Source organism: Schistocerca gregaria, chromosome X, assembly GCF_023897955.1.
Source record: "Schistocerca gregaria isolate iqSchGreg1 chromosome X, iqSchGreg1.2, whole genome shotgun sequence".
In the NCBI taxonomy this organism is placed as follows: Eukaryota; Metazoa; Arthropoda; class Insecta; order Orthoptera; family Acrididae; genus Schistocerca; species Schistocerca gregaria.
In genome coordinates, this window is record NC_064931.1 from 510931830 (window position 1) to 510957986 (window position 26157).

Here is a 26157-nt window from a genome sequence, read left to right on the forward strand (position 1 = left end):
TTTGCAAAGGTCCCGAGTTCGAGTCTTGGTCTGGCACACAGTATCAATCTACACAAAATCATCTCTGCGCGTATGAATGCTCGCCCTAGAGATATTTCTGCTCTAATAGTTGCCTAGGTTCATTACTCAACAGCGGTTTATGTAAGCTAATATTTCCGTGCAGTATTCATGTCTTAGACGATACAGACCGACAAGACGTCACAGTATTGAAACCAACATTTGTCAGTTGACTAGTGGGAGAATCCATTTGTAGATGACTTCTGGAATACTGTTAAATTTACTTAATTTTCCGGACGAGAGCGCCATCAGTATCGCAGACCAAAGAGGCGCGCAGGCCTGGTGTGTGATATCTGCGGGGCTGAGTCAGCGGGAGCGCTTCAGAGCTTTGTATCGATTTGACGTGCTGTATGTTTCTCGCAATGTAGTATTGTTAACTAGTAACAGTGTACGTAGTGCAGATATACCACATATTGTATTTTCAGTAAAGGTTGCCTTATAATAACCGTGAAATCTTGGGCAGCGTTTAGTCGTACCGAAAGATACCAGAAAGTAAGTAATATTTAGATTCTATCGCAAAGTTGTTTTAAGAATGCAAACAAATTTTGAACAGATTTTTTAGAACTAGGATGCATGTTGAGCCTCAGATGTAAAACTCGGCGAATAATGGTATTTTGAGAAAATAGAACGTTACTCTTTAACCCTTTAACCAACGTTTTGCAATATGTTATGCCTCTTGACATTGGTTCTGTATCTCTAGCGGATTAAGCTAATATCATAAAACATAAACGCTTCTTTTGTGTTAAACCAGGACATTATGCATAAAAATGTCATTTTCTTCAAAACATAATAAAATGTTACACATATGGCTGAGCAAAACTGATATTTTGTCTTTTCCTCGTAGGGAATAGGTGAACTAAAAAGCACAGTGTGAAAAAAGTTATTCACTGAACTGTAATTCTGTCACTTGTGAAAACTCAGCGCGATCTTTTACCTGACATGTAAAGCCGATAACTGTCGTATTAATATTTGGAATTTCGGTGCCATTGGGTTGACTGTACTACATATGTAAGAGTAATAAAAGTTAAAATCAGTGCTTGATTTCAGCTAAAAATGAGAGAAACTGTAACTCAGCTGTACTTCACACAGAGCTTAACAACAAACTAGGTTCTGCCCTTCGTCACGTGATTTAGATCATGGTTTCAAACCTGAACACGGCAGATTGGGGTATATGCAGTGTGTTGCTTGTGATGTAAGATTCATATGTTTTTGCGGTCCCGTGGCTGGCGCCTGTAGATCCTGAAATTACATGCGAATCTTCGCAATGGTAAGGCTTCAGAATCCCTCAACGGCGAAATACTCTAGCATTATGTTTAAGTTAAGTCGGCTGACAACGCGACAAATATTTCACCGCTTACTTTCCCCAGTGATTTCAGGCTCCGGCTACATAGCAATATCAAATATTAAAAGCAATTTTGGCGTACAGTTTTTGGCCAGTACTTCTATCTCATAAACAAAGCTTCTAAGTGTATCATTATTACATTCAAAGTGGCACAATAAGAATAGTACTTTTCAGTGTTTTTTTCTTCTCACCAGTATTGCGACTAATTTCATGTTGCCCGCCACATATTTATACCTTCTTAATCATCGTATTTCCGGGAGCGGATGCAAAAAGGAGAGGGGACGGCTTAATTGGGGTTACGTTTTCCCCGGTGCCACAATGGTCTAGTATGCCTCAATGGTATAGTACAGTTGTCGAGAAACTTTCTAGCTTACGAGCCAATACCTATTCGTATGGCAACACACCGGGCCGTATAGGAAGAATGGCGTAAAGGGAGGGGGAAGTGACCACTCAAACTAAAATTCAATTTTCACCAAACCATGGTTATTGATAGCTTACCACTTACGCATTTTGAATGTACGTATTATAACGTATCACACATAATATTCCTAAATCAAACAGAAAATGTATTTGAGCTACATCATTGTATAGTGCCAAATTTTCAGCACCTTATCGGGTGCTGTGGCCAGTTCCATCGCAACAGGATCCCATGTTTGTTTTTCTGATTTCTGGGCACATCACACGTTTTAGACATCTTCATGACCTATTATCTGAAAGAATACTAAGCGGCTGCTGCAGACCGTTTTCAATCGGACTTTCGTATTTATATAACTGAACAGTGACGGTTTTAAGTAATGTAACTTAATTCAAAATTGTCACAGAGATAGAATGGCGGATGATAACTCTGAATATGAAAGGGTATAGAAGTCAGTTTTATATATGCATTGTGCGTGTTTCTTATTGGGGTAAACACTTCTGTCAGTTTTCCCGATGAGTCGTGCGACCACTTTTCCCGATTGGAAGCCATGTCGGCATTACAGATCGACGGAAGGAACTAGCGAACTGAAAAAAGGAACTAAATATGTTGGCCAAAAGACAATGTTTAAACACTGAAATTGTAAAAAAATTATTACTCTTCATACAAGTGAGATATCAAGAATAATATAAATGCCTTACCTTACATCAGACGACTCAAAAAGAAAATAGTTTTTACTAAAAAATAACGGAACAGGCTTGCTCTGCTAGTCTTCCTGACAAAAATTGCAGTATAAGTTAAAACCATAGTCTGATCAAAGTTACTTGATATTTGACAGTTCACGTACTGGAGCTGGTTTCCTCTAATTACAACGCCCACCTCCGAACCGTTTGCCGTTGCCAAACTGCCACAATAATTGGTCAGTTCACATCTTTCCTGCTCGGCTTTCTTTCTCGATGAGTTTGGATCCCGGATCATAAATATAACTGCCATACTCTCTTCTACCTAACGTAAACAAACACGACTGACCAGAAGTCGTGGCACACGTATACTGGTGTTGTTACGCTCTTGAAAGTAGGTCCTACTTGCGTATTAGATGTATTACTAAGTTACATTAATTTAAACTTTAACTCTGCACTGTTGTGCTCCGATTGTCGCGCTGTTAACACGCAAGTATGAAAATGGCTGGGGCTGCTTCCTTTTCCGTAGTGTAACAAAACACGCGTGTGAAACACGGTTAAGAAGTGCCGAGAAATAGGTTGTTCTTAATGTTGTCATAAATTTACAGGAATAATCGGCTTTGAAGTTTTTCGAGGGACTGTATTACATACACTTGCAACTCAAATAGAAATTACATGAACAGCGCAATCAGTAGCTTAACAGATTGGTGACAGGTTGCAGTACATGGTTTCTGTTGCTACTCTGGCCTGAGTTATTTTTTTCGATCATTTTGAATTACTTATATCTTGTAATTGTAAAATTCATCATGTTTTATGAATGATGTACGTCTTCTTGTTTTTAATTACATGTTGCATGGGAAATTCCTGTTTTCAAATATAAATTCTCAATTATCTACATTTTATGAAAGCCTCTTAATAAAGGTTGCTTAAATTAAGAAAACATAATTTAATTTTTAGGGCAAAAATGAAAAACTAAATATTCTTTGTTTTATACAATAGATGTGTCGCAGAAAGGTGAAAAATAATCATTTTCACAGCAGCGAGCACACCTTACAAATGCTGCATTTTAACGTTTGCCACTGCACCATTACAATATGAACCCAACAGAAATGAACTGGAGCCAAGTTAAGGAACTTGTTCTGAGAAATAACAAGACTTATTCTGCCAGACGTACTGGATCTAACGCACGAAACATTTTCATGTCATTGCCGAACGTTAGCGTGATATAGAAATGACACGTCATAAAAGAAGAGGAGAAAATGTGGCGCCTGGGTGGCTTTGTGCGTAAGCACCGTCACCTACCACCTATCAAATTGTCCCTACGCAGTTCATTAATTTGATACGTCTGCGTTTTAAGGCAGTGGGAACTGGCATTCCTCCGCATCGTCGAGCAACTTTTCCGTTAATAAAACGTTATACACTCCTTCAAGATGTAAGAACATTCGTCTGGCGGCTTTGCACTTCATCACTACTCTCCCAAATAGTATACACCTTCCTCTTCACCAACTTCCACGTACTTCCGGAGTGCCAACGTTAACCGGTTTTTATATCGATCACTGCCCTCCATGCTTTGTCTTTGCTGCTTCCGCTACTGTCGCGCCGCAGCGACCCTCGCCTATGATAGCAAAAGGTTTATCGCAGCACGCTGGAACTCGCGTTGAGCCAACGAACCACACAGTACTGCCCTCGTCTTGGGGAACTGTAGCTCTCGCCGACTTCGAACAAACTAAAAATAATTCAAACCTTTCCGGAACTTTCTGGCTTTCACACCATACAGAAAAAGTAAAGGCAAAAAGTTCGTCGTTTACTACTTCGTATGTTGGTTTCGTAAGTTTCGAGTCTACGTGAGATTTAAATTTATTGCTTCACTGTTACTGACTCAGTTGGCCATAAGGTTTGCACACGTTATCAGCGTATACCACGGAAGGAGACTATAAAATTATATTGTTGTGTGTCTCATAGTTTAGGAGATAGTGATAAATATTGATGATCGCGTAAAATCATCTTTCCTTATAACATTAAATATTTCTCTTTAAATAGCACCAAATTTTCATTGAATTGAAGAAAGGTGTCGGAAGGTAGTTTTCGTATCACTCTATCATGTGTAGTTGTCACATTATAAAAAACCACTTTCATTTTTTATTTTTTGACGCGCTTCGCACCGTGCCAAGGAAAGAGTTTGACCCGGCGTCCTGCTGCCTGCATTGGACAGCGGAAGACGCAAGCGTAATCCGCAGCGCGCTGCTATAAATTTCCGCACCTTGCAAAACGTAGCCGTGGGAATGGGCATGCGGCATGACCGGTTGCAGAAAACATCCCAGCTAGGCGGCCATTCAGAGGCTAAGAGGTGCGTGTTGCCAACAACAAATCCGGCACGAGTCCACCGTTAGATCCATAAAACCAAGTAAAGACGAAGATTCACCAATAACAAGGATACATCACCAACGTGACCTAATAGTCAGAAGAGCCAAAGAAACTGGTACATCTGCCCAATACCGTGTAGTGCCCCCGCGAGCACGCAGAAGTGCCGCAACACGACGTGGCGTGGACTCGACTAATGTCTTAAGTAGTGCTGAGGGAATTGACTCCATGAATACTGCAGGGCAGTCCATAAATCCGTAAGAGTACGAGGGGGTGGAGATCTTCTGAACAGCACGTTGCAAGGCATCCCAGATATGCTCAACACTGTTCATGTCTGGGGAGTTTGGTGGCCAGTGCAAGCGTTTAAAATCAGAAGAGTGTTCCTGGAGCCATTCTGGACTTGTGGGGTGGCGCACTGTCCTGCTGGAATTGCCCAAGTCATTCGGAATGCACGATGGACACGAATGGATAAAGGTGATCATACAGGATGCTTACGTACGTGTCACCTGTCAGTCGTATCCAGACGTCAGGGGTCTCACATCACTCCAACTGCACACGCCCCACACTATCAAGGTGCCTCCACCAGCTTGAACAGTCGCCTGCTGACATGCAGCGCCCATGGATTCATGAGGTCGTCTCCATAACCGTACACGTCCATCCGCTCGATACAATTTTGTGCTATTTAAAGAGAAATATTTAATCTTTTTAAGGAATACTCGTCTGACCAGGCAACAGCTTTCCTGTCGACAGTCCAACAGTGTCGGTTTTGATGCGCCCATGCGAGGCGTAAAGCCTTGTGTCCTGCAGTCATCAAGAATATACGAGTGGGCCTTCGGCTCCGGAAGCCCATATCGATGATTTTTCGTTGAATGATTCGTTCGCTGACATTTGTTGATGGCCCAGCATTGAAATTAACAGCAATTTGCGGAGGGGTTGCACTTCTGTCACGTTGAATGATTCTCTTCAGTCGTAGTTGATCCCGTTCTTGCATGATCTTTTTCTGGCCGCAGCGATGCCAGAGATTTGATGTTTTACCGAATTCCTGATATTCACGGTACACTCGTTAGTCATACGAGAAAATCCCCACTTCGTCGCTACCCCGCAGATGCTGTGTCCCATCGCTCGTGCGCAGACTATAGCACCACGTTCACACTCAATTAAGTCTTGATAACCTGCCATTGTAACAGCAGTAACCGATCTAACAACTGAGCCAGACACTTGTCTTACATAGGCGTTGCTGACCGTAGCGCCGTATTCTGTCTCTTAACATACCTCTGTATAACAATAGGCATGTCTATAACAGTTTTTGTGCTTCGGTGTATTAAGGAGAAAAGTACACTAGCAAGACAGCATCCCCAGCAATCAGTCCCGCTCGAAAATTTGGTCCATAATTCTGCCACTACGCAGTTACCACCTGCCAAGTAAAGCTTTTAAACTCAGCGCGCACATGTTTGTTTCACTCGATCCGCTCCGCTGCAGGCGCTTAGTGTCAGAGTGCAATGTACTGTACAGCGGAGTAAATAGGTTTTGCGAAATACTATTTTGACGTTGGTAACACGATTTGTTTATTGTGTCAAAATGCGTGGTTTCCAGTTCGTAGCTTTGTTAGGATTAACAAATAGTCTAAATTAATAAAACAAGTGTGTGACATTAAAGAAGTAACGTAGCAGTATTTAATTATTTACATCGCTGTCGTACATTTCTTTTCATTTTGAAAATGGCGCTTTTAAAGTGGAGTACATTCGCAGGAGATAAACTGTTCCGTAACATGATTAGCATGTTTAAATTGTTAACCGAAAATGATTACCATCGTTTCACTATAAATCTGCAGTTGCTTAGGTTTATTCATTCTGATTTTGAGGCAAATACGTAGAGGCAGATTATCAATACGATAGTATTGTTCAGATAATATTGTACACGTGCGTCTGGTTGACATAGTGCGTACTTAGATTTACTTTTTTCGTTTAAAAAAGATGTTCTGAACAAGATTTTTTAAAAAAACACAAAAATCGGTAGACGAGTCCACCTTTCCCCTCATCTCTAGCCTTCTACATCATGTGGTTAGCTCAGGTTGTTTTTCCAATGTCGGTTAATTCTCGCTCGAGCATTAGGCAGCCGAAATGGGGCTGGGCGAGTGACACACAGACAGTGCATACCAAATTTTAAGACTTGTCAAGATTCATAAATTCGTGTTATCAGAATTATGGTCCAAAGTTTGCTGTGGATCAGATCACTGGAATCGATACCATGCACGTGTGCTTGTCTGTCCTTAAAATATATTAAGTTGATGTTTTCTTGTAAGAAACACAGCATATGGGTTTTGTAACGAGTAGTGCGGTGACAAGTCATAAGACACCTTCTAATGTCGTGTCGGACCTCCTTTTGCCTGGCGTAGTGCGGGATCTCGACAGGGCATTAACTCAGCAAGTCGTAAGTCCGCTGCAGAAACAGTGAGCCATGTTGTTTCCACAGCCCTCCATTACTGCGAAAGTGTTGCCGGTGCAAGATGTTGTGCACGAATTGACTTCTCGATCATGTCCAATATATGTTTCAATTGGATTCATGAAAGTCGATCTCGGTGGCCCAATAATACGCCCAAATCGTCTATAATGTTCAAACCAAATTCGAACAATTGTGGCCCAATGACATGGCACATTGTCATACATAGAAATTCCATCATTGTGTGGGAACATGAAGTCCGCGAATGACAAGTAGCCGAACATAACCACTTCCGATCAATGATCGATTCACCTGGACCATAGGACACAGCCATTTCATGTAAACGGGACCCACACCATTATGGAACCATCTTGAACAGTGGCTTGTCATCAACTTGGGTACATGGCTTCGTGGAATCTCCGTCACGCTAACCCTACCACCAACTCTTACCAACTGAAATCGCCACTCACATGAGCAAGCCGCGGTTTTCCAGTCGTCTAGGGTCGAATCGATATGGTCAAGAACCCAGGAGAGGCGGTGCAGGTAATGTCGTGCTGTTAGCAAACGCCAATTGGCAACAGCCAATTCCGCCACACTGTCCTAACGAATACGTTCATCGTACGTCCCACATTGTTTTTTGCGGTTATTTAACGCAGTGTTTGTCCGTTCAGCTGTGCGGAAACGCCGCTGCTCTCGGTTAAGTGAAGTCCGTCGGCCACTGCGTTGTCCGTAGTGAGAGGTGATGTCTGAAATGTGGGATTCTCGACACACTCTTGACACTGTGGATCTCGGAATATTGAATTCCCTAACGATTTTCGAAATGCAATGTTCCACGCGTCTGGCTCCAACTACCATTTCGCGTTCGAAGTCTGTTTCTTCAGTGCGCTCATCACGTCCGACACCTTCTCACATAAAGCACGTAAGTACAAAAGACAGCTCCGCCAATGCACTGCTGTGAACGTGATAATCCCATCATCCACATGAGTTGCTCTCGCTATCCCACAAATCTTGTCACCTCAGTGTAAATTACGACTAAGTCAAAGTTGTCAGTCAGTTGCTATAACAGTTCTTAAACTGCTTGACAGCTGTAAATTGCCATTTTTCGAATGAATGGCTTTCAAATTCTGAATCGCATTTTCTTGGAAGTTATCTCAAGTGATGTGCTAAGCGTAATCTAAAAAAGATTATTATTATTATTATTATTATTATTATTGCTATATTAAAGCACTTTATATGCATCATTGTTATTAAAATAACACATTTGTGGTATATTGTGAGGTGACGGCACGTTGTACGAGGTGATCACAAACGAGCCGGAAAAGTTTGTAAGGTTGTTGCAAGATAGGTTTTGCTGAGAAATAACTGTTCAGAAAAGAATTCGATACGTTGCGTGGGTCCCGAGTTAATTAGCATTAAAGTTAGCCAATCAGGCTGTTGCGCTCGGCCGCACGGGATTAGCCGAGCGGTAACTCAGCGTGTTTGGTCAGAGGATTAGCTGCCCTCCGAAAAAAAAAAAAAAACTGAGTTAATGGATTAACGACGAAGTGTAACGGCTGTCTCGCGACGTCCGCCCCGAGCAGATACAACGAACGAAATGAGATTTTTTAAAAAAGAAAAAAGCGGTCTAAGGCGCTGCAGTCCTCCCTCGGGCGTGTCTGTGTGTGTGTGTGTGTGTGTGTGTGTGTGTGTGTGTGTGAGAGAGAGAGAGAGAGAGAGAGAGAGAGAGAGATTAGGATAATTTAGGTTAAGTAGTGTGTAAGCTTAGGGACTGATGACCTTAGCAGTGAGGTCCCATAAGATTTCACACAAATTTACACATTTTTTTAGCTCGTAGATTCAAGCGGCACGCCAGAGAAGGTGTCGGCACAAGTTTTCGTTTGGGTTCTTAAAATGAACACTGTGTGGTAATTAAGACTCTAACCCGAGCTGAAGGCTGTGCAGTCTCGTGCGGTATCACCTACGCTACGAGAACTGAGACCAGTTGTATTTGGCGGGCCGATTGACTTTGTGCGCACAACGGGGTGATAACCTAACTTCAATGCCAGTTAACTTGGAAATGGCGCAACGTATCGAATTTTGTTCTTAATGATTCTCAGCACAACCTACCCTGCAACACCCTTACAACCTTTTCAGATTGGTTCTGACATCCCTGCATATTTGAGGAGGAGATCCAGTATCAGACAGTTACCCCCACCAGTGATAATTGAGCTCTGCATCCACGCCAGAATATCTCTTACATATTATTTTCACCTAACACTCTGCCTTATCCGTATTCTGAAATTCGTGTTCCGACCATTTTCTATATTACTTATTGAAATGAAATGTTCGTTGTCGTGACAGATACGTAGCGTTGAACGAGGTCTAGGTTAAAGTGGAAGGTGACAGTTTGGTTGAGAGTTGGTAAAGAGGTATCAAACGCTTCAGTTAATAGGAAAAAAGGAATCATTAAGAGTAACTGACCTACATGTATAGTCTGCGTAGAGGAAAATAATTCAAAATACGTTAAATCTGTTTTTCATTGATTGTGGTTCTGAAATTCGTTACAGTATGTATAGTTGTCGAACGTCTTACACTAACTTCTCAGTGCAAGTTTCGCAACGATACACTGTAAACATCGAAAATGTTATGTTACGCTACTCAGATACCATTTGCAACCATTCAACGATGGAATTTTTATAGATGACAATGCGCCATGTCAGTGTGGCACAATTGTTCGCGATAGGTTTGAAGAACCTTCTGCACAATTACAACGAATCATGTGGCCACCCTGATAGTCCGGCATGAATCCCACCAACTTCTATAGGACATAATCTAGAGTTCAGTTCGTCTACATCATCCTGCACCGGGAACATTTTGGCAATTCTGGACGGTTATAGACCCAGTTTTCTTGCAGGGAACTTCCAATTACTTGAGTCCATGCCACGTAGAGCTGTTGCAAAACGAGGTCAGACACGATATTAGGAGGAGGTAACCCATGACTTTCGTCACCGCAATGTTTGTTTGTAATATTCCACTGAGGAAATTTGAAGCAACATATTTCAGTGGTTCTTAATGAAATAGCACGAGACTGATGAAAATATTTGCATTTAAAATCTGTTTCTTTTTTAAATGTAAAAAGCAGAGTCCACCCTTGTTGTAATAAACTTACGTCGAAGCAGCTCTGTGAAGATGTCTGAAGAAATGCAATTATTTGTACTGCCGGATATTTTACTAAGCCTACATTTTTGTGTGACATATTCTTCTCCAGTTTCCTCCCTGGAAAGACTGTAAAGCTTAGGGCGACAGTGGAAATGAATTCAGTTGCGTGACAGCCTGATTAAGAATTTAGGATGGCCCATCTCGTTCTGGGATCAATACGGAGAGTCAACTGTGAACAAACGACGTTTCTAAAATTCATAATGTTTTAGCTGATTTTAAATGAATGAAGCAGTAAAGTCACGAAAAGAGGTTAATTGTGTGTTGGTAGTCCGTAGAATTTCTGTCCTGGAGACATACCTCCTCTCCTACCTCCTCTCCTACCTCCCCCCACCGCTCCCCCCTGCTCCCCCATGCTCCCCCCCGCTCCCACCACCCCTCCCCCCACCCTCCCCCCTCCCTGCTCCCACCCCCCTTCTATATAGGCTTATGGTGTTCAGGCACAGAGTAAAATTTTGCCAAATTTCCGATGTCATGCACTCTTACCAGCTTTTCCCTTTCACACTTCCCAATGCCAGACCAATTTCCCTATGTATAAAATGGCGGGAAATTTAAAAATACCCTAGTGGTCCTACATCGTTATCACACCCGTCCTCTGCTGTGACTTTGGACATTGGAATGGTTCCCGAAGTGTAAATTGGCAGGAAATTCAGAATCAAAGATGGTGCACTGTCATGCTGGTATAAGTAGGTCACTTGTGCAAAGATGGATGACGTGGAATACTGACACAGCTCTGTGATACCAGAATCAAAGATACTAGGACAAAGAGAGCTCAATAATCTGAACCTACCTGCTATGGCCTTCTTAATGTTTCCCCAAGCTGTTATTCTGACATGCATGGCTATTTATAGCACTTGTTCTAAGTATAGAGTTCCCAGGTTTGCCTCTGTGACTTCACAGTTGAAGGAATTGTCATCCCAAATTCAAGGTTGGTAGTAAATTCAAAATGGCCGGCACGTGTCATACAGTATTGATTTTTCGACTCAGAAATTGGGAGCCCATATTCAACTAAATCAAAATGTGCTATGCTTAACACGTTGACTGCCACATGCTTTGTGGTGGATATTTCACAGCCAGGCGAGGCCAGACTCACAGCTTTAGCTGTGAGGCTCTGTCGTGGCTACCAGCGGCCACACGGCGTTACGGTTGTCGTTCTGCTGTGGCTACTGGCTAACACGTGGCAGTCAGCATGTTGAACAACTTCCCATACCCTCTGAAAGTCTACAGTCGAAATAGTACGCCTCCACATCAGTTATGATAAGTTCAAAATGGTGAGAAACTCCACTTACTCCAGGTTTAAAATATAGGGTAGACTGCTGGTTTTTGGCCTAACTTTAAAACTGAAAGCCCACTCACGTGGCCTGTATGATTATCATTATCATGTTTAGTAGGACTAGGATAGGAAAAATTGCAACTTTATTAAATCAAACACCACAAAGGGCTCTCTCTTCCACGTGATGGTTAGCGTCGATTGCAACCTCCGCTGTGGCGCAGTCAGCTTCACAATGTCCGAGGCAGCACTGGGCTGACGCCAGCGCTAGCACTGCACACCAGTCAGTCAGTTTTCTTGTATTCTCCAATATACCTACTGCAAAACACTGTTCAACACCACACAGCAGGTCTTCTCGGAGTTATTTATTAGAAACACCAACATGAATTTGATTGACAGTACATCGCAGAACGTAGTAAATACTTAATTCTGCAGAATTTCGTGGCCGTTGTCACTGAAGTTAAAATCTTCTGGGTTGTTATACCGCGTCATATTTCTACTAAAATGATCGACGTGTTCTAGCAGTAGTGAACACCATAAGATCCTGAGGAAGATCCCAGCAGATGGGTCGAAACGTCGATCATTTTAGTAAAAATGTGACGCGGCCTAATAACCCAGAAGATCTTAACTTCATAGTAAGTACTGTCTGTTGCTGTTTAATACTTAAACAGTCTTCTACAGGGTCAAACAGTCCATTTTGTAGTTGTATACTGTAACGTCCATGCTCTTTAGCCAAGGAAGATGCAAAAATTTCTCATCACGTCTGTCACTATTAAATCTGTAGTGTGATCACCACTACCTTTGTTCATTCCCAGGCCTGTGATATGACGTAGGCATCTATGTCTTCCTTCCACAAATTGTCGTCCACATTAAACAGCTCATCTGAACTACCTTATCATGGCTTAAATTCACCCTGCTATTCCCTGAAACTCTGCTTCCGTGCAGAAGTTGTTCGATATTAGGTAGTTCCTGATTACCATTTTATGTCCAAATATGAAAGATAATAGCCGTCTACGTCTAGCTGCTGCAATATTACAGGTAGCTCTCAAATTATAACATCCATTTTAACGTTGTCGAATTCCACTTTGTATGGTAAAGCCACAGAATGTTTATATTTCTTCCATATGGTTTCCAGTGCTTCCTTACCGATTTTTTCCAGTATTGCTATTGCTGCAACGTTGTCATTCCCATGTAGCAGAAATAGCAGATTCGCTCTGACCCTGTCTCGCAGTGACTAACTTCGAGAATTTAACACGTAGTTAGCTGTTAAATGCACCACACTTTTCTTTCTTCAGCATCGCAGATAGTTCCTTTTCTAACTTGTTTACAGTCCAGTCGATTGTAGAGTAACTACCAGAATGTTACCCCAGAATGCTTCTGTAATAGGCATAAAATTATTCTTGCTAAGGAGCATACCATATCAGGTGTAATTTGCTGCCAATATTAGTAGCAAGTTTTTCCAGGCTCTAAAGTAATTTTTAAAGACCGAAGCATTCCTAAATAGGTCTCCTCTTCCTCCCTAATAGCTGAGGGATGTTGACCAGTTTGGGAGGAATCCATGTTGAGACACTGAGCTACCACAGAAGATTGTCAGCACATAATAATTTGTAACAAACATTACACATAATTTCAAACCTTTACGAAACTTCCTCAGACAACCCACTACAAAATGATGAAATGAAAAAATTATTGCTGTTCATGCAGTAAAACTGCTGCATCAGAATGACGTGTTGATTACTAGTTTATTGCTAATTGTATCCACAGCACATTTCACATATACTACTGGACGTATCAGCAAAAATGAAGTCACTGTAAAACAAATAGTTCTGAGATCGATAAACGTGAAATGTGTGTACAGATATGAAATATTTAAAATACATGTGGAAATATATTTGATATGTGCGTATGTAGGCAAAGCCATGGGTAAAAAGCTTATCCTAAACCCCTGGAACGATTTCAGTCAAATTAGGTACACACATCAGCTACGATCTGGAAAGAGATACTTTGGGGGCTAAGAACCACCATCCTCCTCCTGGGATGAGAGCGATAAAGTGGATAGACAGGTGGAAGGTGGTGATAAATTGGGGGGGGGGGGAGCAGCTAAATAGAAGACGCGAATAATTACATATGTGGACAACGCTAGGCACTCGGCGTGTTCTATAAATGCATTTAGATCTCATTCCTCCATACCCGATTATAAAGTTCAGATTTAAAATTTGTTCCTCACAGGGTCGTCCTTTCCTAACCCACCTTGGTACCCCTAATAGCCGATCTAGTTGGCTTTCCAGCTTGTTTTGAAATGCTTCTGAGGTAATTTTGTAAGTCATTGGAAGGAGGGAAATTCTTCTGTAGTCATTGGGTCAGTTTTACCCGCGTTTTCTTTCTTTCTTTCTTTATTTTTTAATTCATGCTGTTCTCCAATCTCCTGGTATAGCTTATTTCCCAGACCTTTGACAGACCCCATACAGTTTCTTGACTGTTCTACTTGTTACCATTTTCCATATTCCAGCAGTTACTTAATCTTCCCTGTGGGCATCATAATTCTTAAAATACCTTAAGATATTTTCGATTTCATTTTTGCAGTGGTGGGGGGTGAGGGTTCTGAGTTTGTATTAGTGTATCCTGGATTTTGTTCTAGAAGTATTACTCTGTGCCTCGCAATTTAACAACTTCAAGCACCTTGCTAATATTTCAGCTTCCATGGTTTTCGGGGTTAATTTTCCATCTTCATTTTTGAAACACAAGTTCGGTTGCTGGTAAGTTTGAAGGCTTTGTTCAAAAGTCTTATAGATACTGGTTGTATTGTTCTTTTGAAAGTCTGTCAGTGATCGCTGGTTTTCTTCAAACTTTCTCCAGACTGCCCTTACTGTTGTTTGTGTTTTACACCTTTATTGTTTAAAGCTGAAAGTCTTCACTTATTTTGGTAGAGGCCTGTTTTTATTTTTTGAACAATAATACATTTCACACAGTTCATTCCACCATCTGTGCTTTTTGCGTCTGTTGAATGTTGCTACTTAGGGCCATTTTGACTACTTTTGATTTAATTTCCTCCCTGTCTTCTGAGTCTCTCTTTAACCATTTGTGAAGTTCTTGTTTCTTCGTGTCCAAAGCTTCAATGTCACTTTTGTGAATCCTATGCCCTTACTTGGAATCCTCGTTTATGGGAAAAGTACCATTTTTATTGTGGTCAGTTAGTGATCCGTTCCTATATTAGCACTCTTTCTTTTTAATAAGATATAGGGAAGTAGAGCAGTGGGATAAGTATGAGCACACACAAACATCGGACAGCACATCAGTTCTAGTGATCAACTCTATAGCTGATACGCAGTAGGTTATGAAAAAAATTACGAGGCTATGTGACAATATTAATGGTTTCAGCTACTGTTCAAGGTCGCCCAACCACCCGTAGAAGACATACGTAGATCAGTATAAATAGTAGGCTTTTTAGGATGTTTGGTAGTATAGCGAATAAGAAACACATCTTGTCCAGTAAACTTTATTAATTTTTTTGCCTATACATTATGTAGTTTTAATAACATCCAGTTTAAATTTTAAATTGTACTTAAAATCTGCGTTAGAATCGCCTATTTATTTCTCGAAAAACGTACAAGCAAGATATTTTCTCGCATTCAAATGTGTCTAAATTTGAGGTCGTCCAAGTTGAACATTCTGTTCAAACTGCCTTAACGTTTTAGACAGTCACATTGCTGTTTCCCTGACAGTCTGCTTCCATGCTCAAGTCAGGGTTTGATGCTAGGTAGTCCCACATCCCCATTCTACTAAAAACTCTGGCAAATTTTTCGTTGTGTCCAAATTCAAAAAGTAAATTGACTACACGAAGCTTATTCAATATTCTAGGCAGGCCTTCCACTACAACATCCATTTTAATGTCACATAATTCCATTTTACGTGGTAAAGTCATAGAATCTTTGGATTTCTTCAAAATAGTTTCCTGTGCTACCTTGCAGATTTTTTCCGATGTTTTTCTTGTGACCACATTGTCGTTTCCATCTAGCAGATCAGGTAGCTTTGCTTTGACAACATGTCTCGCAGTAACAAACTTCGAGAATGTACCTCGTAGGTAGCTGTTAGATGGATCACACATTTTCCTTCAACATTACAGATGGTCAAGTTTCTGATTGCTGTTGACAGTCTACTTGATTGCAGAGTAACTACCATAATGTAATAGACGTGAAATTAAAATGTTGCTAAGAAGCACACCATTTTCTGTGTAATTGGTTGCCAATGTCAGTAGCAAGATTTTCCTTTTTCTCCAGTAATATCCACAAACCAAAGCATCCATTGATTGGTCTCCTCTTCCTCTCTAATAGTTGAGGGATGCCCATGTTGACACACTCAGCAGCCACAGAATTATCAGCTACAGCTGCCAGTACTCCCTTTATACTGTGGTGATCTGAGATAGACACTTTGGGTCACGTGATCTTCAGGATGTACATTCTAAATTTGGTTGCACTTGCAATCCATGGATTGAAAATGCGCTATTTTTTTGTTTCTCAGAAGAGCCCCCACTCACCCACCCTCCTCCCCAGTGGGCCTACGGGAGTGGATCCATCTTCAGACCCTAATCCTTTACTATATGTTAATCGGTCTAATTCATTAGCATTTAGATACTACCCGTTAGAAAACGCATTTGGTTCCTTATTTAGGTCCTGCCCAATTCTTACGAATTTGTATTCATCCTATCACTCGTGAAAATACCTTCAGACGACCTCCAAACCCTACTCTGCACAGTGGTTTGCCCCGGATAAATTGAGTCACAAAATAGCGTAATTGTAATCCATAGATTGCACGTAAAACTACGCTCAGAAGACATGTCCAGAAGATCATGTGACTGGACGTGCCTCTGTCGTAGATTTTTACAGCATGAAAGGACAGCTGCAACTGATCGCGTCTCTGTGGTAGCTGAAAGTGTCAACGTGATTTCCTCCAACGCGCGAACCACCCCTCAAATACTATGGAGGAAGAAGAAGAGACCAATCAATGAATGCTTCGGTTTCTGGATATTACTGAAGAACCTGGACCCTCTTGCTAGTGTTACTTGCAACACATTACACCGAAAATGGTATCCTCCTTAGCAAGAATAATTTAATTTTACGCCTGTTACAGAAACATTTTGCAATAACGTTATGATAGTTACTCTGCAATCGACTGGACTGTCAATAACAACCCGGAAAGTGCTACCTGCGATGTTGAAGAAAAATGTGTTGTGTATTTAACAGCTATCTACGTGTTAAATTCTCGAAGTTAGTCACTGCGAGACAGTGTCAAGGCGAAGCTACCATTTCTACTACATGGGAACGACAATGTGGCAGCAACAGGAATACTGGAAAAAAATCGGCAAGGAAGTAGTAGAAACCATTTCAAAGAAATACAAAAATCCTGGGCCTTACCATATAAAGTGAAATTAGGTGACGTTAAAATGGATGTTGTAATGGAAGAGCTACCTGTAATATTGCAGCAGCTACGTGTAGGCGACTATTACCTTTCAGTTTTGGACATAACCCAAGATTTCGCCAGAATTTTTAATAAACTGTAAATCATGGACTACCTAATATCAGACAAAATCTTCTGCATGTAAGGAGACTTGCAGGAAATAGCAGTGTCAATTTATGCATCGAGAAGACAATTAGGGCGATCGGTTTAATGTGGATGACTTTCGATTGTGGAGGAAAGATCTGTGACAAATATTTATATTAAATCAAGTTTGGGGATGAACAAAATTTCTGGTAACCAGGTAACAGATTTTATAGTGTTCAGACATGCTACTATGAGAAACTTCTACAGCCTCTTTGGCTAAACAACATGGTATTACCGAGCTGGAGACTAAAAATATAGAATAGAACGTGTATTTGACCCTGTGCGTTACTCTGAAAGTGTATTAAATACCAACAGACAGTATTTACAGTATGCCCCAATGTACTTCCTGCCAGTTTTTGTGGTGTCAAATAACGAATAACTTACAGAAGAGCTGCTGTGTGCTTTTTTAAATGTTTTTCAGTTTGTGTGCTACAATTCTAAGATATCAAAAACCTGACTGGTGTACAAATAAACTTCCAGACACTAGAGACTGAGAAAAGATTATAAACTATGTGCCATCTGAATACCATTTAAATTATCTACCTGTAAACTACATGGAGGTGAAACTTCCTGGAGGTATTTAACTCCAACAAAGACGATATAAATATTCTCTTTTCTCTGTGAGGTACTGGATGGGCTAAACAAAAAGTTTCGAACGCTTGGAGTATTTTTTTGATTTAACAAAGGCATTTGACTGTGTTGATCACACAATATTGCTCCAGAAATTGGACCATTACGGAATAAGGGGAGTAGCACACAATTCGTTCACCTCTTACTTTAGCAACAGGCAGCAAAAGGTCATTATTCACAATGTTGATAACGGCTGTGATGTGGGATCTGAGTGGGGTACTGTCAAGGGGAGGGGGGGGGGTGCCCCAGGGATTAGTGTTGGGGCCGCTCCTGTTCCTTATTTATATAAATGATACGCCCTCTAGTATTATGGGTAACTCTAAAATATTTGTTTGTTGATGACACTAGCTTGGTAGTAAAGGATGTTGTGTGCAACATTGACTCGGTTTCAAGTAGAGCAGTACATGACCTCAGTTCATGGCTTGTAGAAAATAAACTAACGTTAAATCACAGTAAGACTCAGTTTCTATAGTTCCCAACACGCAATTCAACAAAACCTGACGTTTTAATCTCACAGAACGGGCATATGATTAGTGAAACTGAACAGTTCAAATTCCTAGGCGTTGAGAAAGGTAGTAAGCTGTCGTGGCAAGCCGACGTTCAGAATCTTAATCAAAGACTTAATACTGCCATTTTCACTATTCGAACGGTATCGAAAGTGAGTGATATTTCGACACGTAAATTAGTCTACTTTGCTTATTTTCATTCACTTATGTCGTATGGTGTTATGTTTTGGGGTAACTATTCCCATTCTAGGAGGATATTTTTGGCTCAGAAACGGGCGGTTCGGGCAATAAGTGGTGTGGGTTCACGAACCTCTTGTCGACCTCTTTTCACGAGTCTGGGTATTTTGACATTGGCCTCTCAATATGTATATTCCTTAATGTCGTTTCTTGTTACCGATGTTAGTTTATTTCCAACAATAAGCAGGTTTCACTCGGTTAATACTCGGCAGACATCAAACCTCCATTTGGATCGGACTTCCTTAACTCTTGTGCAAAACGGTGTGCAGTATACTGCTGCATCCATTTTCAATAAGCTGCCACTCGAATTCAAAAATCTTAGCAGTAATCCACGTGCTTTCAAATTGAAACTGAAGACATTCCTCATGGGTCATTCCTTCTATTCTGTCGAGGAGTTCCTTGAAAAATTAAGATGATTCTCATTGTATTGCTGATAGCGTTTGCTTAAACTTATGGACTGACTTTCTTTCAGGTTCATGAACATTTATTTTTATCTGTTATTACTTTTTATGTTGCAAGTTCATGTACTGACACGTTCCATGACCTTGGAGATTTGCTCCTCAATTTGGTCCTACGGAACTTGACATTTATATATATATAAAAAAAAAAAAAATACGCAGAAGCGCTATTGGCAGCAGAAGAAACACATTCATCTCAATCCAGAAATTCTTCTACACACTACCATCACATTTAGCTATTGCCAAGTTAGGACTGGTTCCCACAAACAATGTTATACAACGCATCCTCAGAAAATGGGAAAATAAATTGCATAGACTTACAGGAGTAATTCTTTACCTGGAAAATAGTTCAAATGTAGTGAACGTGTTGTGTATCGAAAAGAAAATGGAAAATTGAAGAGAATGAATTAAAAATATGTGAAACAGGTGTATATGCCAAAGACAACTGACAAGACAGAAGAGCATAAACTACTGAAAGAAAAAGAAGCCATTGTACATGGGCAGATAAGACACTACAAAAACTTTAACTACAGTTTGTGAGGAAAATGTGGATACTAGTTGAATGATATATTAGCATTTGCTGTTACTAGCAATAGTACGTGGCCATACTTTGGAGTACTGGCCAAGAATGGATTGCAGGACATTTACTACAGCAAAGGCCAAGTGGAAAATCTATTCATAATGCTCCATTCTTATTCTGGATCTGCTTAAACAGTAAGGTTACATTGCATCTGCGTGTTGTGCACCCAGCACAGAACAACCATGTTCATAATTTAAATCTGATGGGATAACTACATTTAATTGTAATTCATTAGCAAAAATTGTGAATTTAAAGTTATATGTGGAAATTCTGCAAGAATGTGATTACTTCCTGGAAAAAATTGATTATTCTAATGTAGATTTAAATTGAATGTTATCGTTAAAATGGACGTCATTAAAACTATACCAGATGTGAACAATTTTACTGTGTCTAAATGTGTATGCAAAAAACTAAAATTTCTGCACAAGATTTCCTTATTTTCTAACCCACCATAATCGTAAAAAGCCTAGTTACATAGATTTAAATACATATATTGGTTGGGTATCTGGGTGACAACGAAAAGTAGCTGAAACTACGTAGGCAGCTGAACAGTGTGACTGCCTTTTTGTATTTACATCGAGGCCTACACAGCTGAGCTAGCTATGAAGGACAATGGGGAGTGCAAATCTTATTGGTCTAGATGTTTCCCACCAATTTTAGACAACGTGACTGGTATCTAGTTATGTCACAGACTAATCCACTTGCCTGAGTTGCATGGACAGGATTGTGGTTTCTGTTGATGCCATGGAATGTACCACATTCATGTGGCAGTGGTTCTGCAGGAGGTGGTCAATGGGAGTTGACCTTGATCACCCAAGTGTGTAACCTGACAATGGGAGTTCTAGGCTGTGACCTTGAGATAAGTAACTGGTTACAACCAGATCACAGAGAGATCTGGTACTCCTAAACGAATGCTCATAACTTACATTATCATACCACCAGACATGGGGGGAGAGGGGAGGGAGGGGGTGCTCATCTCTCTTGTCTCTATGGCTGAATGAACCCTGCTGTCCTACCTAGCTACTTGCTCAATATGACATTCTCCTAGCTCTGTGGTAGGTGTTTCCAAAGTTTTGTTTCCTCAGCAGTTATTTAGTGTAATTTTATTTATCAGCACAGTTGTCGATATTTATGAAGTAACACAGGAATTTTGGCGAGTTAATGTTTTGTTATCTGTATAGCTGCTGCCATCATGTTGATCAGTAGAATCAGTTGTGACAGGTGAGTGTTACTCGGATAACAATAAATGTGGACAACGTTATGGTACTACCACCACTACTTTAATATATTTGTATTTTTAGTAAGCTGTGTATATATATATTTGGTATCATATGTGTTACTCATTATTTTTTATTTATCCACATAGCTGCTTGTGATATTATACACATCTCACTTGATTAGTATGTCCAAACACATCACTGAGTGTAGAATGAAATATTCTGTGATACATGCTGTGTAATAATAATGTAGTGTAAACATTCATACTCCGGTATATTAATACACTATTGGCCATTAAAATTGCTACACCAAGAAGAAATGCAGATGATAAACGGGTATTCATTTAGAGCTGTAATAACTGCCTTGATACGCCGAGACACTGAGTCAGAGCTTGGATGGCGTGTACAGGTACAGATGCCCATGCAGCTTCAATACGATACCACAGTTCATCAAGAGTAATGACTAGCATATTGTGACGAGCCAGTTGCTCGGCCACCACTGACCAGACGTTTTCAATTGGTGAGAGATCTGGAGAATGTGCTGGCCAGGGCAGCAGTTGAACATTTTCTGTATCCAGTAAAGCCCGTACAGGACCTGCAACATGCGGTCGGTCGTGCATTATCCTGCTGAAATGTAGGGTTTTACAGGGATTGAATAAAGGGTAGAGCCACGGGTCGCAACACATCTTAAATGTTACGTCCACTGTTCAAACTGCCGTCAATGCGAACAAGAGGTGACCGAGACGTGTAACTAATGGCACCCCATACCATCGCCAGTATGGCGATGACGAATACACTCTTCCAATGTGCGTTCACCGCGATGTCGCCAAACACGGATGCGACCATCATGATGCTGTAAACAGAACTTGGGTTCATCCGAAAAAATGATGCTTGGCCATTCGTGGACCAAGGTTCGTCGTTGAGTGCACCTGTCTGTGATGCAGCGGCAAGGGTAACCGCAGCCATGGTCTCAGAGCTGATAGGCCATGTTGCTGCAAACGTCATCGAACTGTTCGTGCAGATGGTTGTTGTCTTGCAAACGTCCCTGTCTGTTGACTCAGGGATCGAGACGTGGGTGCACGATCCGTTAGTCATGCGGATAAGATGCCTGTCATCTAGAGGCCATTGGGATCCAGCACGGCGTTCCGTATTCTGCTAACAGTCATTGGATCTCGACCAACGTGAGCAGCAATGTCTCGATACGATAAACCGCAATCGCGATAGGCTACGATCCGACTTTTATCAAAGTCGGAAACGTGATGGTACGCATTTCTCCACCTTACACGAGGCATCACAACAACGTTTCACCAGGCAACACCGGTCAACTGTTGTTTGTGTATGAGTAATCGGTTGAAAACTTCCCTCATGTCAGCACGCTGTAGGTGTCGCCACCGGCGCCAACCTTGTGTGAATGCTCTGAAAAGCTAATCATTTGCATATCACAGCATCATCTTCCAGTCGGTTAAATTTCGCGTCTGTAGCACGTCATCTTCGTGGTGTAGCAATATTAATGGCAAGTAGTGTACATCATTATCTACACTGCTGCTGGTGTTGTCGATGTGTCCATTCAATGTTATTGTGTGACTGTAATTGCTGAATAAGGATTTGATATAATTATTTTGCATGTTACAGGTTGTGATGTTGGTGGTGCAAAGCTGCTAGAGGGATTAATGCCAGAGATAGAAAGATGACAAATATAGAAATGTGAGAGATTCGCGCCCAATACCTGCTCCCTTTGTGTCGGGCTTACCCGCGCCCGGGCCTTCCTGATGACCCCAGGCTACCTGCTCCTCAGACACAGGACACAGGGACTGCCCCCCTCCACGGTACTAGGCACAGCCGACAACTGTCTGATTCACAAACACAGCCTCTTTGGCTGTAGAAGAGTCCACATCCCGCGATTCGTGTATTTTCGACACAGTAGTTCAGATATTGAATTTTCAACCACTAATCATGGTAAGCCATGTTGCCACTACGAAGGTTATTCTTACATAGTGAAGAGAACTAAAGAAGATGGAACAGTAACGTGGCGCTGTTCAAGACAGAGAGCAAACCACTGCCGAGGAATGCTGAAAACGAAGGATCCGACAGTGCTTTTCTTCATTCGAGCATCAATGTGGACCTCCGGATGTCGCTTGGTTGGAAGTAAGGTAGGCTTTGAACCACGCAAAGAAGAGGGCAAGAGACGGAGATACGTCTATTTCAAAAATACGTTCAGAGGAGCTGGGTTGCCTGCATAATCGTGGCTATGACTTTGTCACTGAAATGCCAGAGCAGCAAAACAACGAAGAGAGCTTTGTATTGCCAGCGGGCAAAATCACAGGGAAATTAGATCCACCGACAAGATAAGAAATTGACTTACGGCAGATTTACTAGCTATAAACGGTGGCAGCAGTTTTTTGTTAAGCGACGACAAACTAGGAGAGAGAACGCTAGTTTTTAGCGGAAGGGCAGGAAGAGGGGCTCTAAGGAGTAAACAAGACTTTTATAGATGGTACGTTCAAGTGCCTCAGCAAACAGTTTTCGCAAATATACACCATTCACGCTGTCTTTGAGGGTACAAATAATGAGACAAACATCTATCCAGTATCCTTTGCAGTACTGCCAAACAAAAGAAAAGAGACGTACGTCCGTTTTTTTCTGAAATTTGATGGAAAAAATTCCAGAATGGAAACCTGCAAACGTGACCGTAGACTTCGAATCAGCTGCGATTACAGCAGTTAAAGCTGTGTTGGATGTTATTTCCATATGAAAAAGTGTCTCTGGAGAAAAGTTAAAGAGCTAGGACTTACTCGTGAAAACAAAGAAAACGAAGAAGTGAGACAGCATGTTAGCAAGTGTGCTGCGCTGGCGTTTTTACGGCCTGTAGATGTATGTGATGAGTGGCTAGAGATACATTCACATGCACCGGATATCCCCAAACTTTCTGTATTTTCTGACTACTACGTAGATAGATGGTTGGAAAATGAAGAAACCCCCATGAACCTTTGAAGTTGCTACAAACTGCGCCACCGAACAACTAACGCTGTAGAAGGTTGGCACCACAAAATTAATAACATGCTTGCTAAACCAAATCCGAAAGTTAATGACTTTATTAGGTGTTTGAAAAGAGAAGCAGGAAATTCAGCGTGCGCTTAAATGAAGGCAGAACTGAGTATGGAAGGTAAACTGAAAAAGCGTGTCTACATGAAACGTGATGAAAGGTTGGGAAAAATAGTAAAAACTTACAAAGAGGATGGTGATATCGAGGTTTGCCTGAAAGCCATATCCTACGTACAGAAACTTCACTGAATTTATCAGAAGATGTATACAGATATAATAGTGTTCAAATGTAAGTAGCAAGTTGTATAAAAATAATAAAAATTAAAAAAATATTGAAGATGCCTCTAAGTTGATTTTTAAACATGCCTAAATGACATTTGCTCTTTAGCCAGTCCAAAGCCTGGATAAATTGTGATGGAAATAAGATTATTTTTAAAATACAGTATATGTGTTTTACAATACACCAAAACAAAGGCAAATCCTTTTCAGAATCAATCCTTTACAATTATACTTCATTCACGAGTCACCACCCCCATTCCTCGCTGGTCTTTTTTTTTTTTAATTAAGAGTTAAAATTAAGTGACATTACTAATAGCCAAGTATAGAGTCACTTGATATTTCTGAGTGTTCAAGAATTGCAGTTGTTATAATGAAAACGATATTGATAATGAATGCTGAATGGTACTGCAAGTGAAGCAAAAGAATGCAATCTCTTGTATTTACTGCAGTTTGAAGTGGTGTGTGGTAGAACTTTAATTCTCTCTCTCTCTCTCTCTCTCTCTCTCTCTCTCTCTCTCTCTCTCTCTCTCTCTCTCCCTTTCCCTTTCCCTTTCTTTCCCTCTTCCTCTCCCCCCCAACACACACCCATAACCACATGCACCCACCCATATCCACACGCACAACAGTTGGCAACACTACACACCGAAAACAGAAACATGATCATCAAATAGAAGTGAACGTGAAAAATGCGATATTTCGAAATGTGAATGAAACACCAGAAATCGGCCAGCTGGAGTATGAAAACCAACAAATACATTTCCAGGAACACACACGTGTTAACAGCGCTGGAAATCGTAAGTAACGCCGAACGATGCATTCACAATACAAAACTTGCGCTACAGAAGTTGCTTCTAGGCTAAAACGCAAGAAAAAATATGACAAAATGTAATATATCAGCATATTATATCCATCACATAATACGTTTATTGTATGTATAAAAAGAAACATGTATTTCAGGCCACTGATGATGCTTCCCAAATAAATGAAGCGAAACCCGAATGGCAACAAACTGCCTTCATTTAGTTGCATAGACGGTACATACCTTCACGAATCTGTACAGATGTTGCTTGAGTTCAGGTATGTGTGTGTGGAAATCCAACACCTGCATCTGTAGCCTTAAGGCTCGGTTTGTCATCACGATGTGAGTGTTCAACAATAATTTTTCTGAAGAGAGGTAGGTGTGTGTGTGTGTGTGTGTGTGTGTGTGTGTGTGTGTGTGTGTGTGTGTGTGTGTGACCTGTATTTTTGCAGGTGGGGACTTCAATGCTGTGGTTGACAACAATGATTATGGTGACAATGATGATGATCATGTCGATGTTTGTGCCATCAAATCATGAATTTTTAAGTAATTAACAAGAAACTGGTGTAATGTTCACATTTTTGTATCTGTTGTAGTTTGTGTCTATATCCACTCACTATACTGATACCGCATCTACACTGAAGAGAAACGTTTTTTCTGTTAGGGTGTGTTTGGGTACAATTATTGGTAGAAACTTCACAGGGCTGTGTGAGCTATGCTCTTGACATGTCTGCCATTATGTGTCGTCATCTTGGACAGTTTTTAACACTGTCGGACTGTTGAGAAACATACACGCTAGGTACAATGTACTGTGATTGTTGGTAGGATTAAAAATGTGAGTCATTTGTATTAATAATCCATAGTATTGATAGATACTGTATACTCTTCAAATCTTTCAGAAAGAAAGATATGTACCCTTCATTAACAACAGTTTGATGTCATTGTAGGGTTAAGTTTTTTACGCCATACTTTGTGCTAATGTATAAACTGTTGTGATGTTTTACCTTCATTACAGCTGCTGTGTGTGGAATTCACGTATTTGGTGAAATAGT

At 40.9% G+C, this 26157-nt stretch overlaps 1 long non-coding RNA gene across 1 annotated transcript; it reads left to right on the forward strand.

The window, feature by feature from the left end:
• Positions 1 to 345: 345 nt before the first annotated feature.
• On the forward strand, positions 346 to 24375 carry LOC126298549 (uncharacterized). Its single transcript, XR_007552621.1, has 2 exons — positions 346 to 549; positions 22618 to 24375. It is a non-coding gene; the product is annotated as an uncharacterized LOC126298549 (long non-coding RNA).
• The last annotated feature ends 1782 nt before the right edge of the window (positions 24376 to 26157 follow it).